The sequence below is a fragment of the Daphnia pulicaria genome, chromosome 1, assembly GCF_021234035.1.
Source record: "Daphnia pulicaria isolate SC F1-1A chromosome 1, SC_F0-13Bv2, whole genome shotgun sequence".
Taxonomy (NCBI): Eukaryota; Metazoa; Arthropoda; class Branchiopoda; order Diplostraca; family Daphniidae; genus Daphnia; species Daphnia pulicaria.
The window spans coordinates 23248155-23268914 of record NC_060913.1 but is presented as its reverse complement, the minus strand read 5'-3'; the positions used below and the strand labels follow the sequence as shown (position 1 = coordinate 23268914).

Sequence of the window (20760 nt, the reverse complement as noted above, 5' to 3'; positions counted from 1 at the left end):
GCCCATCGTATCTTGAGTCCTGTTCTCTAACCACATAGCTATTGAGAGGAAGTGGTGTACTTTCTTGGGAGGAAGTCATCTACATATATGAGGCAACATCGATAGTGAACAGTTGCATTTTCAATAAATTGGTAGAATAATTCATCACCCGAATTTAGCGAATTAGTTGCTATGTTTCACCCAACGTGTTTTGTAGGACACTTAAAATTTCCTGCCCGTTTTTTAACAGTTTAAAAGATTTAATTTCCTGCCCGTGGACAAATCATTTGCCAGTTAAACCAATGTCATTGAATCTCCGATACCTTGTGTTTGACCCGAAAAATTCCCTCGAATTCCTTCACCACGAGCTCTCGCGGCCGCGGGGGTGCCCCTTCGGGGGCCCCACCCCCGCGGGCTCGAGTCGCGGTGAAGGTATCCTCGGTTTTTGGTACCTTGAAAACGTTTCGCCCGTCGAACTCAGTTACGCATTTACCAGTTAAACCACTGCCATTAGATATCTCATATATCCACTCATGACCTAGCGTATTCTGAAGGAATTTTAAAATTTCCTGCCCGTTAAGCGTGAGCCTGCGCTTAAATTTCCTGCCCGTGGACAAATCATTTGCCAGTTAAACCATTGTCATTGAATGTCTGATACCTTATGTTTGACCAAAAAAATTCCCTCGAATTCCTTCACCACGAGCTCTCGCGGCCGCGGGGGTGCCCCTTCGGGGGCCCCGCCCCCGCGGGCTCGAGTCGCGGTGAAGGTATCCTCGGTTTATTGTACCTTGAACACGTTTCGCCCGTCGAAGGCATTCTCACTTTTTTACAACTATTCTTTGTAGCTACTTGTTAAGCGTGAGCCAAATCAGGAAAGTTAATCATCCCACGTGACTTTTAGCCCGTCGTGATTAACTTTCGTTGAATTATTTTCAGCCCGTCGTGAGCGAAATAGGGTGAATTCTTTTCAGCTCGTCGTGAGCAACTTAGGGTGAATTCTTTTCAGCCCGTCGTGAGCGAAAAAGAGTGAATAATGTTTGAAAATTCTCTTAAATGAGCTCAGATATGAATATCAATTGGTGGTCAAGTGGTTAGCGAGTTCGCTTACCATGCGTGAGTTTTCAGGTTTAAATCCCGATAGACACCAATTTCTAAATTGAAGAAATTGAACATTGTAAAATAACAATTAATAACAGCGCATTGACCCGGGATCGTTCCGCGGACCCTCTCGCTTCGTAGTCGGGCACGCTATCCAATATACCATTAGAGGGACGGAATCAATAAAGGGAAATGGATCTATAAATATGTCGTAGAGACACGGTGCATCGCATCGCGCTCACCTATGCGTCATAAGCGACGTGACGCGAGACGCAGATATGTTTGAAACAATTTGTCAATAAGATCAATGAAAAAACATCACTTGGTGGTCAAGTGGTTAGCATGTTCGCTTACCATGCGTGAGTATTCGGGTTCAAATCCAGATAGGCCCTCCAATTTCTGCAAATTGAATATTGCATATTAATAAATAATATTGGGGCCTGGATCCGGGATCGAACCTCAGACATCTGGTATGATAGCCGAGCACGCTAACCAATACACCATGAGAAGGATGGAGTTCATCAGAGGAAATTGGATGTAAAAATATGTCGTACAGATACGGTGCGTCACGTCGCGCTCACCTGTGTGACGCAAGAGCTACGCGACGTGTGTAACACTACTCTTAAATGAGCCCAGTGAATAACATCAATTGGTGGTCAAGTGGTTAGCGTGTTCGCTTACCATGCGTGAGTTTTCAGGTTCAAATCCCGATAGACACCAACTTCTAAATTGAAAAAATTGTACATTGTAAATTAACAATTCATAACAGCGCCATGTACCGGGATCGAACCTCGGACCTCTCGCATGGTAGCAGTGCACGCTAACCAACACACCATGAGAGAGTTGGAATGCAATATAGGAAATTGGAAGTAAAAATATGTCCAAGACAAACGGCGCACGCCGCGCACGAAATACGGGAGGCGCAACAACAAACAACCATCTGTCCAAATTCCAACTCGATATGAATATCAGTTCTGATAGTGTAGTGGTTAGAGTGTGTGCGACAATGCCATCCCAATCGGATGTGCGGCGGAAGCACCTCTCCGACCATGGTTCAAACCCCAAGTAGTACACTCGAATCTAATAGAGGACATCGACATATAACCGATGGAAAAAAAACCCTACCCGATACTAACAAATCACCCCCCCCCCCCCTGTCCCAAAAAAAAAAAAAAAAAAAAAAAAACGCACACGGTTCGAGCCCGTGTGTGTGTGTGTGGCGAGAAGGGCGCGCGCAAACGGACAAACGATGAGGAAAGCTGACGTGTGTGTGTATCGCCTCGCTTACTCAATTCGAAACTTTCGCCACTGGTTGCGTCTCGCCGATACAGACAAACCACTCTGGGCCTTGGTGGGGACAAACAAACAAACAAACACACAAACAAACAGAATCACAGACACGCCAAGGTCACTTGTCCACGCCCGCGGTTTATAGAGCAGTAGAAGAAGAAGTAGAAAGAAGAAGAAGAAGAAAGATAGAAGAGCAGTAGAAGAAAAGAAAGAAAGAAAAGAAAGAAAAGAAAGAAAGATAGACAACTAGACTAGAACAAGTAGACATCTGGAAACTACACACAGACAACCAACCAATCATAGTAAAAGTTATCTCACGGTTCCTTGAAAGGAAAAAATGTCGTCAATAAGACTTGGTTCATTACATTGGAATAGAGCGTAATGGTAAGCCTGGCTAGCTCAGTCGGTAGAGCATGAGACTCTTAATCTCAGGGTCGGGGGTTCGAGCCCCCCGTTGGGCGTCATTTATTTGCAAATAATTGCAGATGAAAGTTAGAAGTTGGGAGACGATCGTTAGAATTTTGTAATCATTCCAGAATAATTCTATAGCGGATTGTAGTTTCCATAGTGTAGTGGTTATCACGTCGGCTTCACACGCTGAAGGTCCTCAGTTCGATCCTGAGTGGAAGCATCAGTAAAACGTTAGGAAAAAATAATCGTAGGAGAAAAGGAAATGAAATGGAATTAATAACTTGTAATGTATCTTATCTTAATGACAAATAGACTAGAACAAGTAGACATCTGGAAACTACACACAGACAACCAACCAATCATAGTAAAAGTTATCTCACGGTTCCTGGAAAGGAAAAAATGTCGTCAATAAGACTTGGTTCATTACATTGGAATAGAGCGCAATGGTAAGCCTGGCTAGCTCAGTCGGTAGAGCATGAGACTCTCAATCTCAGGGTCGGGGGATCGAGCCCCCCGTTGGGCGTCATTTATTTGCAAATAATTGCAGATGAAAGTTAGAAGTTGGGAGACGATCGTTAGAATTTTGTAATCATTCCAGAATAATTCTATAGCGGATTGTAGTTTCCATAGTGTAGTGGTTATCACGTCGGCCTAACACGCTGAAGGTCCTCAGTTCGATCCTGGGTGGAAACAGGACAATGTATTTTTAGAAAGACTATCAAAAAAGCACATTTTGGTTTTTTGAAAAAGCCAAGCATTCATGTTTCTTGTGAAAATGAAATCTACATTATGACAATGTGAAGATATTCGCAATGCTGTATCCGGAGGAAGTCAACAGAAAGCGGGAAATCAATGATGACTGTGGTTGTTGAAAAAGGTGCTATAACCCCGAAGAGACGTCTTCTGTAGCCAAACGTCAATGACTGTTGTTTTAGGGAAATGAGAAATGACTTGCTCTGGATGGGGAAGAATTCCATAAACACCGGAGGGGAATCTATATAGATTACACCTGAACCTGGAACAGTAGCTCCGAACAGAGGAAGAACATCATGAGCGTGCACCCTACGCTGCAAATGTTCAGTAGATTTAACAGTTATCAGTAAAAGAAGCCATATCGCGAGTGTGCGCTCTTCATTGGACGCTTTAGTTGGTTAAAGGAGTCATGAGGCGAAGAAATTGAATTAAAACAACAGTATTCATTCACCATGCGCCCCTGGGTGGGATCGAACCACCAGCCTTCCGGTTTTTTTTTAATATTTAAACGATTTATTGTCACAATTAAAATTAAAATTTCTTTACAGATACTTGGGGCATTTACGAGATTTGTGACATAAGTGACTTGCTGTGGCCAAGGAGAAACATTACAAAGAGAAAAAGAAAACATTTCGAGACGAGACGAAATGATTGAGGACAAATGATTTTAGTTAAAAAAAATGTGGAATTTAACAATACGACATCTGGGGGGGGATCCAAGAAATTATAATTGTAATGAGAGAAAAATGTTGTATAAAGATAAGACGAAATTTGTGGAGAATTTTGAGAAAGAATAGTTAAGGATTAGGAGGTGACATCTGGGGAGAATTTTTTGAAAGAAGGAGGCTTGACCAGAGAGACTGTATTTCGTTTATGGCTGGGGTGAGGTTTTGGCTGCGGGCGGTCCAGACGGTGATGATGTAGGATTGGATGAGTGGCAGTATTTTCTCTTTATTGGGGCCATTTCCAATGTCTCCATTTATTGTTGATTTGAGTGGTTTTTGACATCCAAGTTTCGTTAGTTGAATTCGGAGCCATAAACTGATGTGAACTTTCTCAGAACATAGTAACATAAGATGGTCGTCAGTTTCTTGGCCGCCATTGCATAGAGGACATTGGTCATTTCTAGAAAGTCTGAGGCTTGTGAGGCGCATTTTGGTAGGGAGCTGATTATGGTTGAAATCCCAGACCAGTTCAGCGTTTCTTCCTTTCATTTTGGCCACCCAACGCCAGATGGAAGCCCAGTCGAGGTCTGGTTTCGCAACTTCGGTTCTCCCTGGTTGCCCAAGGTTAGCGATCAGGTGATTGTAGGTGGCTCGGTGATTGGATACGGTTGACGATGTGAAGATGCCAGCTTTAAGTAGATCGGTGATGGTTGAAAGTGCGGTGGTGAAGTATGGATGTGATGAATGGGTTGCATTAAATCTGGGCTGGATGATTTGTTGAAGGAGATTCTTGAGGTGTGGACCCAACCAATAAACGGCTGCAGCTCTCTCAATAGCCTCGGGATGGATTAAAGATTTAAAGATTTGACGGGTGAAAAGGGATTGGAAGAATTGAAAAAGTAAGGTGACTCCAAGTCCACCTTGGAGTCGGGGGCGGATCAAAACATTTAGGGGTGGGTGCTCTCTTCGTTGTGCCCAAAGAAATTTGTTGCATTTTTGTTGGAGGAGAAGGGCTTGGGTTTTGTTGCAAGGGAGTACATGAGCTATATGAACAAGTTGTGAAAGTAAGAACCACCAGCCTTCCGGTTAACAGCCGAACGCGCTAGCCAATTGCGCCACAGAGGCATGGTGATTGGTTAACCCTTTATCAACCGCCACAAAACCGATGGTCGGATTCGATTGAATGCTCGATCGAAATATCATTGAGTGGTCCTAAGACCACTCATTAAAAAAAAATTCGGAATATCCGATTTTTTCCGGCCTAACCGCGTTTCGGCCACCGTTGTCCCGACAGGAATGTCCCTTCAGGCGGACATGGTCTCTAAAAAGAGACACTTTTTTCGACTCGAGCCGTCTAGCGGGACAAAAAATTTGTCCCGACAGTTGCATGCAACTACCACTTGTTCAAATTTTTGTCCCGACAGACGGCTCGAGTTTTTTTCGTCATATTTGTCCCGAGAGACTTTTGCCGTTTAATGTGCCTCTTGTGTCCCGTCAGGCGGGCTTGACTCTCATTCACCTGGCAGAATGAAAGGCGCCCCGCCTGACGTTGAGGTCTTTACCATCGACCAGGGGTCTTTCCAGTCGACGGCTCCTTATGAAAAGGAATAGGATCTCTAATTAGAAAAGTCAGTCAGATCCTTTGTCGGACACCACTCTGGCAAGTAGCCGCACTTTCGAGTAAAAATGCACAAGGACGTAAGAAAAAACACAAATTTATTGTTGGAAATCATCATAATCATCAATCATATAGCCTTCACGTCGGTTAGAATATTCTAGCTCGTCGGCATCAGCGGATGAAGAAGAACACTCCTTGTTGGTTGGCTCATGGTCAGAAGCTTGGCCGTCTGATTCCTCCGAAGCGGAATAGACAGCTTCCACCTCGTCCAGCGAAGCATCCTCAGATGTGTAATTATCATCGTGAAACTCGACAAAGCAATTCCTCTTCTTCCCGAGGCACAAAAACACATTACATTGTTTGCACTTTGAGAATGGTCTTGATTCCAATTTTTTGGGTGTCGTTGCCTGGCACCACTCGCACCTGCCTCTCGCCTCCCCAAAGATGGGTAGATGGTTGCCCACACAAGTTAATCGAATGTCGTCCCTTACACTCAGTCGACTTTTCCGCCGCTTTGCTCCTGGTTCAGCGGAAGGGTGTATGGTTGGCATCATTCGCCCGGCTCGACCAGCTTTGGTTTTATTTTCGTTCAGGGCGTGGGACAAAAGACCCATCGTGACGTTCCGTTTGAACTCGAGAAATGGCATCTGAACTTCGTAAGCCTCCAGATAATTTTCCTCGACCTAAGTCAAGAAAAAAACGGAAATTATTGTGTGTTTAAAGTTTTAATTTCCGCCATCTGTGATCTCACCATATCATTGAAGCATATCCAGCTGTTCACCAGACATGTCTCCAAGAGAGAGTATAAGAGACGGTGCCACCATTTTTTGGCTTTACGGTCTCTCTCGTAGTAAGAACGCAGCTGGTTCGCCGTGTCTACACCGCCCATGTTATTGACGTAATCGTCAATAGCCTTTGGACAAGACTTGGATCGGAACGAACCATCACGCTGCTTTCTCCTGACCTTGACAATATCTGAGCCGTGATAGTTGGAAGCGACCCGAAACGCCTTAGTGTCTCTCCATACGAAGATTCCCTTTCGGCATGTTCCGGGCTCACCACCGAACTTGGCTGCAAATTCGTCCGGCCGCAGGTTCGACTCATTCTTCGTCATGATGGGTTGGTTGACCCGACTTGGAAGAATCGTTCCAACGGCGTTGACACCATTCTCGCGGAGCTTGTCCAGGAGGGCAATGCTCGTAAAGAACCGGTCAAAGGCCACTACGAAACCTTGATCTGTCAGGGGTTGACAAAGATCAACGACAACTCTCTCCACCGCCTCGTTATTACGAGATCTTTTTTGCTTTTCCCCAAAGCGAGCTCCTTGATAGATCTCAAACTTATAGGTATACCCACGAAGGCAACAGCGGCTCCAAATTTTGAAACCAGACTTGATCGGTTTGTTCTTCATCGTCTGCCTCAGCATTGAGCGGCCTTTGTATTTGACCATAGACTCGTCGATGCTCTGACCCCTAGGAGGCTTTCTACACACATGATAGCTTTCATTGAGTCTTTTGACCAGAGGACGGATCTTACGGATAGGATCCGGTCGCTCTGGCTCCTGATCCGGGTCGTCAGAATTAGGGTCAACATCATCCCATGGGCTTGCGCAAGCTATGTGTTTAGAAATGAATTTGAATCGCTCGCGAGTCATGGCCTGTTGAATTATTCCGAGCCCGAGACCAGTGTCTGGTTGCTGCTCCCAGAACATCGACAGCTCGGGCAGACGGTGATATCCGATCAAGAACTGTATGCCAAAGAAGGCTATAAGTTCGTGGTCTGTGACAAAACCTCCAGCAGGCAACCGCGGGCCGATTAACCTGCCTTCAGGCTTGCCACCCACTTTTCGAGACGGTGGCGTCTTCCTTGAATTCCAGAATTCAGCGATGTAGTCATTTGTTGCCTCCCGAAGAAGGTACAAAGTGTCCTCACCACCAAGCATCGTCTTGAAAACTCCGAGGGGACTCGAAAAACGACTGAATTGACTCAACACGGGGCCTGGTTCTTCTAGGGGTGCAAACTGAATTGCCCTTTCCTGGAACTGAGGCCTCGGTGAATCATCATCAGCCCGTGATTGTCTCCCAACGTCGCCCCAGACTTTGCATTCTTTCCAATTCCGGTTGACGGCTTTATGTTGGGCGACTTTTTTGGCATCGGCCTTCTTTTGCATGTTCAGCTTGGCCGAATCTGAGTTCGTTTTTTTGGCCAGCCGGAACGGATGCGCTGTAAGAACGCGAGGCCCACGACACCTCAAAGTCGCGTTCGTGAGACCGACCTTTTTCCCTGTGTAGTGCCGTGTTACTTCACCATCGGGATCGGCCGTTTCAGAAGAAGACCCTGCACTAGTTGGTCTTCGGGTCTGACTTCTGGTTCGTTTTGGTGGGGAGGAGCCACTCTTTGAACTGTCTTCACGTTCCTTTCTTTTTTTCGCTTTTTGAACTCTTTTGAGTCTTTGAAGCGTCGCCGGTGATAGTTCCAATCGTTCAAGTTGAACTGTAACGTCTTTCGGGGTTAATGGCTCTACCACCGGCTCCTCTTCTTCTGTCCCAGCTTTTTGTTCATCATCCTCTGAGGCAGATTGTTCATCCTCTATTTCCGGATCCTGATCAAGTTCCGGCCGCTGCGAAGCAACCAACTCCTGACCAGGCTCCTCATCCGGCTTCTCAACCGGCTCCTTGACCGGCTCCTCGACCGGCTCCTCGACCGGCTCCTCGACCGGCTCCTCGACGGCAACCGCCTCCTCCTCCTGATCTTGAGCCTCCGGTACAGTATCAAAATTGATTACCGGCTCTTGATCTCCAGCTAAACGTTCTCTTTCTTCTTTCAGCTGCCTCCTTTTTAATACAGCTGCGGCGGCGGCATTCTTGGCTGAATTTTTCACGGCTCTCGACTTAGTATATCTTGGGTCTCTCTTTTTTTTATTTTTCGCCATTTTTAATCAATCTGAAAATACAGAATCGAAAAAAAAGGCACGATTAGTCTTTGTGAATTCGGCAAAAGGATAACGAATTGCCTTACGTCCTAAGCCTTATACGACGGTCTTATTTTATCATGCAGGGGAAAAGCATGCACATGCAGGAGTTACCGGGGCTGATTCTTATCCAGCGCCTTTCACCGCCTTTCGGAGTTTCCTCACGAGACAGCAGTAATCAACGCACGGATAAGAAAGTACAAGAGGCTTTGTGTAAAATTTAATTACACGGGCACTAATAGCGCCTCGAAGACGCCTCGAAGAGCTACGGTGGAAATGAAACTACAACTAACGCCGAACCGGACAACTTCCCATTCTGCGTCTTCGTTCCATTTCCCAAAGCTCCCCATCGATACCAAAGTTTTTGCGTCGAAGCTACTAAAGAAATTTCGCGCTTTCCTTTTCGCCTCTTTCGCCTTCCCTTCGATATCTATCCAACCACCGGCTTCAAATTCACTTGAACCCTTTTTTTATTTGTATTTGAGGAATCGCGGACACTTAAGTCGCGCAGCACCCAGATAGGAATAAAAATAAATAAGGAGCGTCGGGCGGAAAGGAGCTCAGCTACGATGGAAATGAAACTACAACTAACGCCGAACCGGACAACTTCCCATTCTGCGTCTTCGTTCCATTTCCCAAAGCTCCCCATCGATACCAAAGTTTTTGCGTCGAAGCTACTAAAGAAATTTCGCGCTTTCCTTTTCGCCTCTTTCGCCTTCCCTTCGATATCTATCCAACCACCGGCTTCAAATTCACTTGAACCCTTTTTTTTATTTGTATTTGAGGAATCGCGGACACTTAAGTCGCGCGGCACCCAGATAGGAATAAAAATAAATAAGGAGCGTCGGGCGGAAAGGAGCTCAGCTACGATGGAAATGAAACTACAACTAACGCCGAACCGGACAACTTCCCATTCTGCGTCTTCGTTCCATTTCCCAAAGCTCCCCGTCGATACCAAAGTTTTTGCGTCGAAGCTACTAAAGAAATTTCGCGCTTTCCTTTTCGCCTCTTTCGCCTTCCCTTCGATATCTATCCAACCACCGGCTTCAAATTCACTTGAACCCTTTTTTTATTTGTATTTGAGGCATCGCGGACACTTAAGTCGCGCGGCACCCAGATAGGAATAAAATAAATAAGGAGCGTCGGGCGGAAAGGAGCTCAGCTACGGTGGAAATGAAACTACAACTAACGCCGAACCGGACAACTTCCCATTCTGCGTCTTCGTTCCATTTCCCAAAGCTCCCCATCGATACCAAAGTTTTTGCGTCGAAGCTACTAAAGAAATTTCGCGCTTTCCTTTTCGCCTCTTTCGCCTTCCCTTCGATATCTATCCAACCACCGGCTTCAAATTCACTTGAACCCTTTTTTTATTTGTATTTGAGGCATCGCGGACACTTAAGTCGCGCGGCACCCAGATAGGAATAAAATAAATAAGGAGCGTCGGGCGGAAAGGAGCTCAGCTACGGTGGAAATGAAACTACAACTAACGCCGAACCGGACAACTTCCCATTCTGCGTCTTCGTTCCATTTCCCAAAGCTCCCCATCGATACCAAAGTTTTTGCGTCGAAGCTACTAAAGAAATTTCGCGCTTTCCTTTTCGCCTCTTTCGCCTTCCCTTCGATATCTATCCAACCACCGGCTTCAAATTCACTTGAACCCTTTTTTTATTTGTATTTGAGGCATCGCGGACACTTAAGTCGCGCGGCACCCAGATAGGAATAAAATAAATAAGGAGCGTCGGGCGGAAAGGAGCTCAGCTACGGTGGAAATGAAACTACAACTAACGCCGAACCGGACAACTTCCCATTCTGCGTCTTCGTTCCATTTCCCAAAGCTCCCCATCGATACCAAAGTTTTTGCGTCGAAGCTACTAAAGAAATTTCGCGCTTTCCTTTTCGCCTCTTTCGCCTTCCCTTCGATATCTATCCAACCACCGGCTTCAAATTCATTTCATTCGATTACACGAACCGGAACGGAATAAAAATACCGCCTGGAAAAAAACTATTTAGAACTGACACTTCCCGTTCTGTTTTCGCTAATTCCCAGGGGAATTCATTACAACCACCCCTTCATTTTTCTTTCATCCGTGTTGTCCAATATATTTCTGACATATCTGAACTTTGAATTTCTGACATCTCTAACCGGCCAGTCTGCTCTGGCTTAATCGAATTTGCACCCGGCTCTAGGTTAAATTAGGAGCCAATTCACGAGACATTCGTCTCTACGCCACTTCCAAAAAACTCTTAGGACTTTATTTTTTATTGCCATGTTTATTCAAGGCTTCTATATTGGCCAAAAGGATCCAATTTTATTTGGTTCGACGGTCTCCTCATGCTGGGACATGCATGCACATTCAATAATACGGGGTTTGTTTCTCATCTTATCCAGCGGTTTTCACATCTGCCGCAGATTGCCGCACATTTGTGATCAACGCACAGAAAAGACAAGACAAGAGGCATTGCTGACCACCCAACGGGCACTATAAATCCGGAAAGATTTCTGGTTGAATCAGGATCATTTCTAGGCGGCCCAAAACCCGGCAATCGGGCAAATGAATCGGAGTTACTCTTGTATTGGAAAGATTACTAGGTTTTTAAGTTTCATCAGTATTCGAACAAAAAGTTCAGCAGGATGAATTGCACCGTTCGTCTATTATTTTGTCTTCCACAAGCTCGCATTCATCCAAGTCCCGGCAACGACGTCACTACCCCGTCGTCGGGACTTGGCAAGGTTCGATTTTTCAAGACTCGGCGCCTGGCGCATTCGCCCGGTACTGCAATGGGCACGGGGACCAGCCCAAATAAACGTGTTAGGAGTTATCTGCCAAAACGCTTTCGTCTCTGATTCGAACCATTCACCGACCGCTTCGACCATATCCATCATTTAAAACCATTACGCGAACTGTGTACAGAAGTGGAATTCCACGATCTTGGACCGGTGAGTAGAACACGAAAGATGAAAACTACTAAGATTCGAATTGGGGATGAACTCTCCTCTTTTCGTCTCCAATCTTTCGCTTTGCTGTTCCATCGGTAATCAAGGAAGAATTAATAATACCATCACCATCAGGTATTCACTTCCTGATTAAGCAACCGACTTTCGAGACTTCCTAGGGTAAAATTGCTTTCGCGGGTCGATACCCTCGTCTCTCTCATAATCTTTCGGTTCGGATTTATATCTTCCGGCCGTAGACAGGTGGGTACTATAAGACCGAGAAGCGACGCAACGGAATCGAAACTGAATTCATTTGAAGCGGCGGGTAGGTTCAGGAGCTCTGGCCACAAGGAATGAAACTAGTAACTTTGAATCGGACACTTCTGATTCTTCGTTTTTGACCCATTCCAACAGAGCTTCCCATCCAAACACAACTTCGAATTCATTTCTTTCACCCGCCATGCTCTCGAACTCATATATGCCCGTGCGGAATCAAAATAAAACCAATTGATGGTCGGAAAGGAGCTCACTTACGATGGAAATGAAACTACAACTAACGCCGAATCGGACAACTTCCCATTCTGCGTCTTCGTTCCATTTCCCAAAGCTCCCCGTCGATACCAAAGTTTTTGCGTCAAAGCTACTAAAGAAATTTCGCGCTAACTCTTCGCTTCTTTCGCCTTCCCTTCGATATCTATCCAACCATCGCTCGATCCCATTTCTTTCGACCGCGCCTGCCTGGCTGGTCAGCTCTACTTCTTTGTTTTTTTTTAATGAGGAACACAAATAAAACCTCACAATTTCTGACATCTCTAACCAGGGTGGTTGGTTCCCTTTTATCAAATATCTACTGAGCGCGGCATCACTAATTCTGACTCCTGAAATGATCCTACTATCGAAATGAACCGAATTTCAGATCATCCCAGTGCACGTTACACTAGGAGCTCACCACTGATCAATACTTGAAAAAGTGCCCAACCACCTGGTGGTTCAAATCTGGCCGGGCTTTTGATAAAATTGCAGCCGCCTGGAGGGACATATCTGGCGGAGACTTATATGTCCCGACAGTCCAGATCGAAGGTTCTCGTGTAGACTTCGATCAGAGCCGCCTGACGGGCCAGAAATGTCCCGTCACCGAAAACTCGGTAAAACACGAGAAATACTCGTTTTAATTTCTCCTCCTTTTTATCATTGAAAGACGGTAGGTCAATTAATTTATCGTTGTAAGGCAATTCAATTCTGTAGGATGGATTTCGAGATATCAGCTTTGATAGGAATGAATTTAGCCGATTTGAAATCTCTCGTGTCTGTGGGCGAGGTCCCACCAGACCCTACTGAAAGCGGTCGAAAAAGAAACGTCCCGTCAGTCGAAAAAGGGTTAACGACACACTCGTCAAGTTCAACAGGCAAACCAAACATTACATTTTTTTAGTGTGGCCAACGCTAATAAAATGTTGCAGAAACATTGTGGGGCTTCCATAGTGTAGAGGTTATCACGTCGGCTTCACACGCTGAAGGTCCTCAGTTCGATCCTGAGTGGAAGCATCAGTATAACGTTAGGAAAATATAATCGTAGGAGAAAAGGAAATGAAATGGAATTAATAACTTGTAATGTATCTTATCTTAATGACAACTAGACTAGAACAAGTAGACATCTGGAAACTACACACAGACAACCAACCAATCATAGTAAAAGTTATCTCACGGTTCCTTGAAAGGAAAAAATGTCGTCAATAAGACTTGGTTCATTACATTGGAATAGAGCGCAATGGTAAGCCTGGCTAGCTCAGTCGGTAGAGCATGAGACTCTTAATCTCAGGGTCGGGGGTTCGAGCCCCCCGTTGGGCGTCATTTATTTGCAAATAATTGCAGATGAAAGTTAGAAGTTGGGAGACGATCGTTAGAATTTTGTAATCATTCCAGAATAATTCTATAGCGGATTGTAGTTTCCATAGTGTAGTGGTTATCACGTCGGCTTCACACGCTGAAGGTCCTCAGTTCGATCCTGAGTGGAAGCATCAGTAAAACGTTAGGAAAAAATAATCGTAGGAGAAAAGGAAATGAAATGGAATTAATAACTTGTAATGTATCTTATCTTAATGACAAATAGACTAGAACAAGTAGACATCTGGAAACTACACACAGACAACCAACCAATCATAGTAAAAGTTATCTCACGGTTCCTGGAAAGGAAAAAATGTCGTCAATAAGACTTGGTTCATTACATTGGAATAGAGCGCAATGGTAAGCCTGGCTAGCTCAGTCGGTAGAGCATGAGACTCTTAATCTCAGGGTCGGGGGATCGAGCCCCCCGATGGGCGTCATTTATTTGCAAATAATTGCAGATGAAAGTTAGAAGTTGGGAGACGATCGTTAGAATTTTGTAATCATTCCAGAATAATTCTATAGTGGATTGTAGTTTCCATAGTGTAGTGGTTATCACGTCGGTCTAACACGCTGAAGGTCCTCAGTTCGATCCTGGGTGGAAACAGGACAATGTATTTTTAGAAAGACTATCAAAAAAGCACATTTTGGTTTTTTGAAAAAGCCAAGCATTCATGTTTCTTGTGAAAATGAAATCTACATTATGACAATGTGAAGATATTCGCAATGCTGTATCCGGAGGAAGTCAACAGAAAGCGGGAAATCAATGATGACTGTGGTTGTTGAAAAAGGTGCTATAACCCCGAAGAGACGTCTTCTGTAGCCAAACGTCAATGACTGTTGTTTTAGGGAAATGAGAAATGACTTGCTCTGGATGGGGAAGAATTCCATAAACACCGGAGGGGAATCTATATAGATTACACCTGAACCTGGAACAGTAGCTCCGAACAGAGGAAGAACATCATGAGCGTGCACCCTACGCTGCAAATGTTCAGTAGATTTAACAGTCATCAGTAAAAGAAGCCATATCGCGAGTGTGCGCTCTTCATTGGACGCTTTAGTTGGTTAAAGGAGTCATGAGGCGAAGAAATTGAATTAAAACAACAGTATTCATTCACCATGCGCCCCTGGGTGGGATCGAACCACCAGCCTTCCGGTTTTTTTTTATATTTAAACGATTTATTGTCACAATTAAAATTTCAATTGCTTTACAGATACTTGGGGCATTTACGTGATTTGTGACATAAGTGACCTGCTGTGGCCAAGGAGAAACATAACAAAGAAAAACAAAAAGAACCAATTTCGAGACGGAATTGAAAGAGGACAAATGATTTTGGTGAAAAATATAAAATTTAACAATACGACATCTGGGGGGGGATCCAAGAAATTATAATTGTAATGAGAGAAAAATGTTGTATAAAGATAAGACGAAATTTGTGGAGAATTTTGAGAAAGAATATTTAAGGATTAGGAGGTGACATCTGGGGAGAATTTTTTGAAAGAAGGAGGCTTGACCAGAGAGACTGTATTTCGTTTATGGCTTGGGTGAGGTTTTGGCTGCGGGCGGTCCAGACGGTGATGATGTAGGATTGGATGAGTGGCAGTATTTTCTCTTTATTGGGGCCATTTCCAATGTCTCCATTTATTGTTGATTTGAGTGGTTTTTGACATCCAAGTTTCGTTAGTTGAATTCGGAGCCATAAACTGATGTGAACTTTCTCAGAACATAGTAACATAAGATGGTCGTCAGTTTCTTGGCCGCCATTGCATAGAGGACATTGGTCATTTCTAGAAAGTCTGAGGCTTGTGAGGCGCATTTTGGTAGGGAGCTGATTATGGTTGAAATCCCAGACCAGTTCAGCGTTTCTTCCTTTCATTTTGGCCACCCAACGCCAGATGGAAGCCCAGTCGAGGTCTGGTTTCGCAACTTCGGTTCTCCCTGGTTGCCCAAGGTTAGCGATCAGGTGATTGTAGGTGGCTCGGTGATTGGATACGGTTGACGATGTGAAGATGCCAGCTTTAAGTAGATCGGTGATGGTTGAAAGTGCGGTGGTGAAGTATGGATGTGATGAATGGGTTGCATTAAATCTGGGCTGGATGATTTGTTGAAGGAGATTCTTGAGGTGTGGACCCAACCAATAAACGGCTGCAGCTCTCTCAATAGCCTCGGGATGGATTAAAGATTTAAAGATTTGACGGGTGAAAAGGGATTGGAAGAATTGAAAAAGTAAGGTGACTCCAAGTCCACCTTGGAGTCGGGGGCGGATCAAAACATTTAGGGGTGGGTGCTCTCTTCGTTGTGCCCAAAGAAATTTGTTGCATTTTTGTTGGAGGAGAAGGGCTTGGGTTTTGTTGCAAGGGAGTACATGAGCTATATGAACAAGTTGTGAAAGTAAGAACCACCAGCCTTCCGGTTAACAGCCAAACGCGCTAGCCAATTGCGCCACAGAGGCATGGTGATTGGTTAACGACACACTCGTCAAGTTCAACAGGCAAACCAAACATTACATTTTTTTAGTGTGGCCAACGCTAATAAAATGTTGCAGAAACATTGTGAGGCTTCCAAAGTGTAGAGGTTATCACGTCGGCTTCACACGCTGAAGGTCCTCAGTTCGATCCTGAGTGGAAGCATCAGTATAACGTTAGGAAAAAATAATCGTAGGAGAAAAGGAAATAAAATGGAATTAATAACTTGTAATGTATCTTATCTTAATGACAACTAGACTAGAACAAGTAGACATCTGGAAACTACACACAGACAACCAACCAATCATGGTAAAAGTTATCTCGCGGTTCCTGGAAAGGAAAAAATGTCGTCAATAAGACTTGGTTCATTACATTGGAATAGAGCGCAATGGTAAGCCTGGCTAGCTCAGTCGGTAGAGCATGAGACTCTTAATCTCAGGGTCGGGGGTTCGAGCCCCCCGTTGGGCGTCATTTATTTGCAAATAATTGCAGATGAAAGTTAGAAGTTGGGAGACGATCGTTAGAATTTTGTAATCACTCCAGAATAATTCTATAGCGGATTGTAGTTTCCATAGTGTAGTGGTTATCACGTCGGCCTAACACGCTGAAGGTCCTCAGTTCGATCCTGGGTGGAAACAGGACAATGTATTTTTAGAAAGACTATCAAAAAAGCACATTTTGGTTTTTTGAAAAAGCCAAGCATTCATGTTTCTTGTGAAAATGAAATCTACATTATGACAATGTGAAGATATTCGCAATGCTGTATCCGGAGGAAGTCAACAGAAAGCGGGAAATCAATGATGACTGTGGTTGTTGAAAAAGGTGCTATAACCCCGAAGAGACGTCTTCTGTAGCCAAACGTCAATGACTGTTGTTTTAGGGAAATGAGAAATGACTTGCTCTGGATGGGGAAGAATTCCATAAACACCGGAGGGGGATCTATATAGATTACACCTGAACGTGGAACAGTAGCTCCGAACAGAGGAAGAACATCATGAGCGTGCACCCTACGCTGCAAATGTTCAGTAGATTTAACAGTCATCAGTAAAAGAAGCCATATCGCGAGTATGCGCTCTTCATTGGACGCTTTAGTTGGTTAAAGGAGTCATGAGGCGAAGAAATTGAATTAAAACAACAGTATTCATTCACCATGCGCCCCTGGGTGGGATCGAACCACCAGCCTTCCGGTTAACAGCCGAACGCGCTAGCCAATTGCGCCACAGAGGCATGGTGATTGGTTAACGACACACTCGTCAAGTTCAACAGGCAAACCAAAAATTACATTTTTTTAGTGTGGCCAACGCTAATAAAATGTTGCAGAAACATTGTGGGGCTTCCATAGTGTAGAGGTTATCACGTCGGCTTCACACGCTGAAGGTCCTCAGTTCGATCCTGAGTGGAAGCATCAGTATAACGTTAGGAAAAAATAATCGTAGGAGAAAAGGAAATGAAATGGAATTAATAACTTGTAATGTATCTTATCTTAATGACAACTAGACTAGAACAAGTAGACATCTGGAAACTACACACAGACAACCAACCAATCATGGTAAAAGTTATCTCGCGGTTCCTGGAAAGGAAAAAATGTCGTCAATAAGACTTGGTTCATTACATTGGAATAGAGCGCAATGGTAAGCCTGGCTAGCTCAGTCGGTAGAGCATGAGACTCTTAATCTCAGGGTCGGGGGTTCGAGCCCCCCGTTGGGCGTCATTTATTTGCAAATAATTGCAGATGAAAGTTAGAAGTTGGGAGACGATCGTTAGAATTTTGTAATCATTCCAGAATAATTCTATAGCGGATTGTAGTTTCCATAGTGTAGTGGTTATCACGTCGGCCTAACACGCTGAAGGTCCTCAGTTCGATCCTGGGTGGAAAAAGGACAATGTATTTTTAGAAAGACTATCAAAAAAGCACATTTTGGTTTTTTGAAAAAGCCAAGCATTCATGTTTCTTGTGAAAGTGATCACTTTTCTATGAAGTGAATGGTTGTAACCATATAGTCTTATATAAGACTATCTGGCAACAGTGTTTCCAACACTGTAGCAGACTACTATTCACAAGCAAGTCCCGGTCGGGGAAACACGTGAAATTGTGTTACAGTCCTTCAATTTAGTGAAAATCAACATACTTGGATTAACTTGACATTGAATTCGAAGAAAAAGTGCTACTATGGCGAAACCCTTTTTCCCAAAGGACTGGAAAACTCTCACGGCAGAAGATTTGGCCACTGCCAGAGCTAGATCGGCGGGATTCATCGAGGCCGTTCCGGATCGTGAAAAAGTTCTCCGTGAGGTAATAAGATTTTTAAATGCAAATCGTTCACCTGGAAGAATTGTATGTCACTGACGGGACATGATAGGCTGCATGTAACCAGTCATGAGCCAATTAAAATTTATTAAAATTTTAGCCAACAACGACGACACGACGACGTAATATTTCATATTGCATGTCCCAGTCATGAGTATTGCATTGTCGTTTGTTTGGCTGCTGTATCTTTTACCTTTATTTTCAGCAACTAAGTTCAATTTAACCAACGCCGGATAGGCAAGTGGCGTCAAATAAATTCAAATTTTTTAATGTAGATCGAGAAAAGCATTACCTCTCCGCCGGTGCTTTAATTAGCCAACATGGGCCCGTTGCCGAAAAATGTCAGAACCTAACGTGCTTAACGAACGTTATGTCTGAGAAAATCGAATAATTTGTGGTTATGATTCCATTTATCCTTTCACTAATTGTGCTGCATGTTATAGACATGAGCCAAGACTCAACCGCATGTATTCAGCCATGGGTTGCAGTAATTGTAGATTACTTTGACGATGTTTTCCATCGATTCTTTTTTAACCTGTGAGCTGCATGTAATCAGACATGAGCCAGGACCGACCGCATGTATTCGGCCATGGGTTACAGTAATTGACAGATACTTCGACGTTGTTTTCAACCGATCTTTTTAAACTAAAGCTGCATGTAACCAGACATGGGCCGGGAATTAAACGCATGTACACAGCCATGGTTTGAGAGAATTACACCAACAGTCGGACTGCATGTAACCAGACATGAGCCAAGAGAGAAACACCACCGATCCAATCTCTGAGAAACGTTTCTATCCGATCATAGGATATAGCCAAGATCTTTAGTCATAAGATGCTTGTTTACTGTAAATATGGAATTCCCCAATGACAACAACTGTTATTTGTTTGTCTATTGCAGCAACTGGAAACTACACAAAAGACCCTGCTGCCTCTTCAAAATGGAATCCTTACATCAATAGCCTTGATTAATACAATGCCCGCCGGCGTCACGAAACAAGCAGCCATGAATACTCTTGCCGAGTTCCGAAAATCGGATGAATCCATGCGAGATCGCCTCTTTTTACTACAAGTGTGGCGCAAATACGATCAAGAAACTGCCGACAAGCTTGCACGACGAAAGGCTGGTGAGTTCCTGGACCCGGAACTGGCAAAGGTGTTGGAAGAGCGGGAGAAGAAGATGGACCGCGAGAAACGTGAACGTGAGAGAGAAAAAGAGAGACACGGTAGCCGATCAAAACGCTACAAAGGTGGCGCATCCTACCACGGCGACTACTCTTTAAGCCGATCGGATCATGGACCCTACCAATCTACCGGACGTGGTGGCCATGGACACGGTGGTGGTGGCTATGGACACGGAGGTCAAGGTGGGAACACGAGAGACGGAAAACGACCAGACAAGTCGGAATTCAAATGTCATCTCTGCGGGCAACCGGGACATTTTTTCAAACAATGTCCAAAGCAACACAAGTAAACATTCCGCTGTCTACTACTAATGAGTCAATAAACAATAAATGTGTTGTACAGGAGACTTATACGGAATTTTTTATTAATTGTGTTCAACTACTGCAGTGAACTGGTAGACACTGGTGCCTCTGACACTGGACAGCATGTTGCTGAGGCAGACAGCCCGAGGCCAGACGAGAGTTTTGCTCAACAAAAGAGCACTCCTGTGATAGAGTTCTATCCTGGTTCAATCCATTCAGAAGATGTCAGGGCTTTCTGGCAGAATGACCTACAGGCCGGTGAATGGGTTATGGACGTATTAACCCAGGGATATGTAATCCCTTTCGTTGAATCACCTCCAGCTTACGAGGAGGCCAACAAAAAATCGGCTCTGCAAGATATGCCTTTTGTTATTCAAGCGGTCGCTGAACTTCAAAAACGTGGAGTTATTGAGTTCAGAGACAAGAAGCCGCTCTGCGTATCTCCTTTAACGGTATCAAAGAAATTCGGCCGAGACGGTATAACCAAAAACAGACTCTGTTGGGACGGGTCCAGATGTGTCAACTTGTATGTAAAGGAACAAAAAGTTGTGCTCTCCCATCTTCGGAGGTCGTTGGAGATAACAAGAGAAGGGGACTTCCAAGTGACGTACGATCTCAAGGCGGCCTACCATCACGTCCGGATTCACCCGTCACAAACAAAGTATTTAGGTGCTGCCATACCAAAACCAGACGGTGGTAAACAGTATTTTGTCTTCTTATACCTTCCCTTCGGACTGTCCTCAGCTGTACACTGTCTGACAAAGCTCTTCAAACCTGTGAACGCCTATATTCACGAAAAGGGGATTCGACATTCAATTTATCTGGACGACGGCAGGATCGTCGCAGAAACAAAGTGCAAAGCAGAAGATCAACGTACGTTCGTCTACAAAGTTCTA

General features: G+C 44.4%; 15 non-coding genes across 15 annotated transcripts; 14 read left to right on the top strand and 1 right to left on the bottom strand.

Moving 5' to 3' along the window:
• The first annotated feature begins 2755 nt into the window (after nucleotides 1-2755).
• Trnak-cuu lies at nucleotides 2756-2828 on the top strand. The gene has a single exon. It is a non-coding gene; the product is annotated as a tRNA-Lys (tRNA).
• Nucleotides 2829-2925: 97 nt separating this feature from the next.
• On the top strand, nucleotides 2926-2998 carry Trnav-cac. Its single transcript has one exon. It is a non-coding gene; the product is annotated as a tRNA-Val (tRNA).
• A 230-nt stretch (nucleotides 2999-3228) lies between these two features.
• Trnae-cuc lies at nucleotides 3229-3301 on the top strand. The gene has a single exon. It is a non-coding gene; the product is annotated as a tRNA-Glu (tRNA).
• Nucleotides 3302-3398: 97 nt separating this feature from the next.
• On the top strand, nucleotides 3399-3471 carry Trnav-aac. The gene has a single exon. It is a non-coding gene; the product is annotated as a tRNA-Val (tRNA).
• Nucleotides 3472-13192: 9721 nt separating this feature from the next.
• On the top strand, nucleotides 13193-13265 carry Trnav-cac. Its single transcript has one exon. It is a non-coding gene; the product is annotated as a tRNA-Val (tRNA).
• Nucleotides 13266-13495: 230 nt separating this feature from the next.
• Trnak-cuu lies at nucleotides 13496-13568 on the top strand. The gene has a single exon. It is a non-coding gene; the product is annotated as a tRNA-Lys (tRNA).
• Nucleotides 13569-13665: 97 nt separating this feature from the next.
• Trnav-cac lies at nucleotides 13666-13738 on the top strand. Its single transcript has one exon. It is a non-coding gene; the product is annotated as a tRNA-Val (tRNA).
• Nucleotides 13739-14138: 400 nt separating this feature from the next.
• Trnav-aac lies at nucleotides 14139-14211 on the top strand. Its single transcript has one exon. It is a non-coding gene; the product is annotated as a tRNA-Val (tRNA).
• Nucleotides 14212-16162: 1951 nt separating this feature from the next.
• Trnav-cac lies at nucleotides 16163-16235 on the top strand. Its single transcript has one exon. It is a non-coding gene; the product is annotated as a tRNA-Val (tRNA).
• Nucleotides 16236-16465: 230 nt separating this feature from the next.
• Nucleotides 16466-16538, top strand: Trnak-cuu. Its single transcript has one exon. It is a non-coding gene; the product is annotated as a tRNA-Lys (tRNA).
• Nucleotides 16539-16635: 97 nt separating this feature from the next.
• Nucleotides 16636-16708, top strand: Trnav-aac. The gene has a single exon. It is a non-coding gene; the product is annotated as a tRNA-Val (tRNA).
• A 515-nt stretch (nucleotides 16709-17223) lies between these two features.
• Nucleotides 17224-17297, bottom strand: Trnan-guu. The gene has a single exon. It is a non-coding gene; the product is annotated as a tRNA-Asn (tRNA).
• Nucleotides 17298-17402: 105 nt separating this feature from the next.
• On the top strand, nucleotides 17403-17475 carry Trnav-cac. The gene has a single exon. It is a non-coding gene; the product is annotated as a tRNA-Val (tRNA).
• Nucleotides 17476-17705: 230 nt separating this feature from the next.
• On the top strand, nucleotides 17706-17778 carry Trnak-cuu. The gene has a single exon. It is a non-coding gene; the product is annotated as a tRNA-Lys (tRNA).
• Nucleotides 17779-17875: 97 nt separating this feature from the next.
• Nucleotides 17876-17948, top strand: Trnav-aac. Its single transcript has one exon. It is a non-coding gene; the product is annotated as a tRNA-Val (tRNA).
• Nucleotides 17949-20760: the final 2812 nt, after the last annotated feature.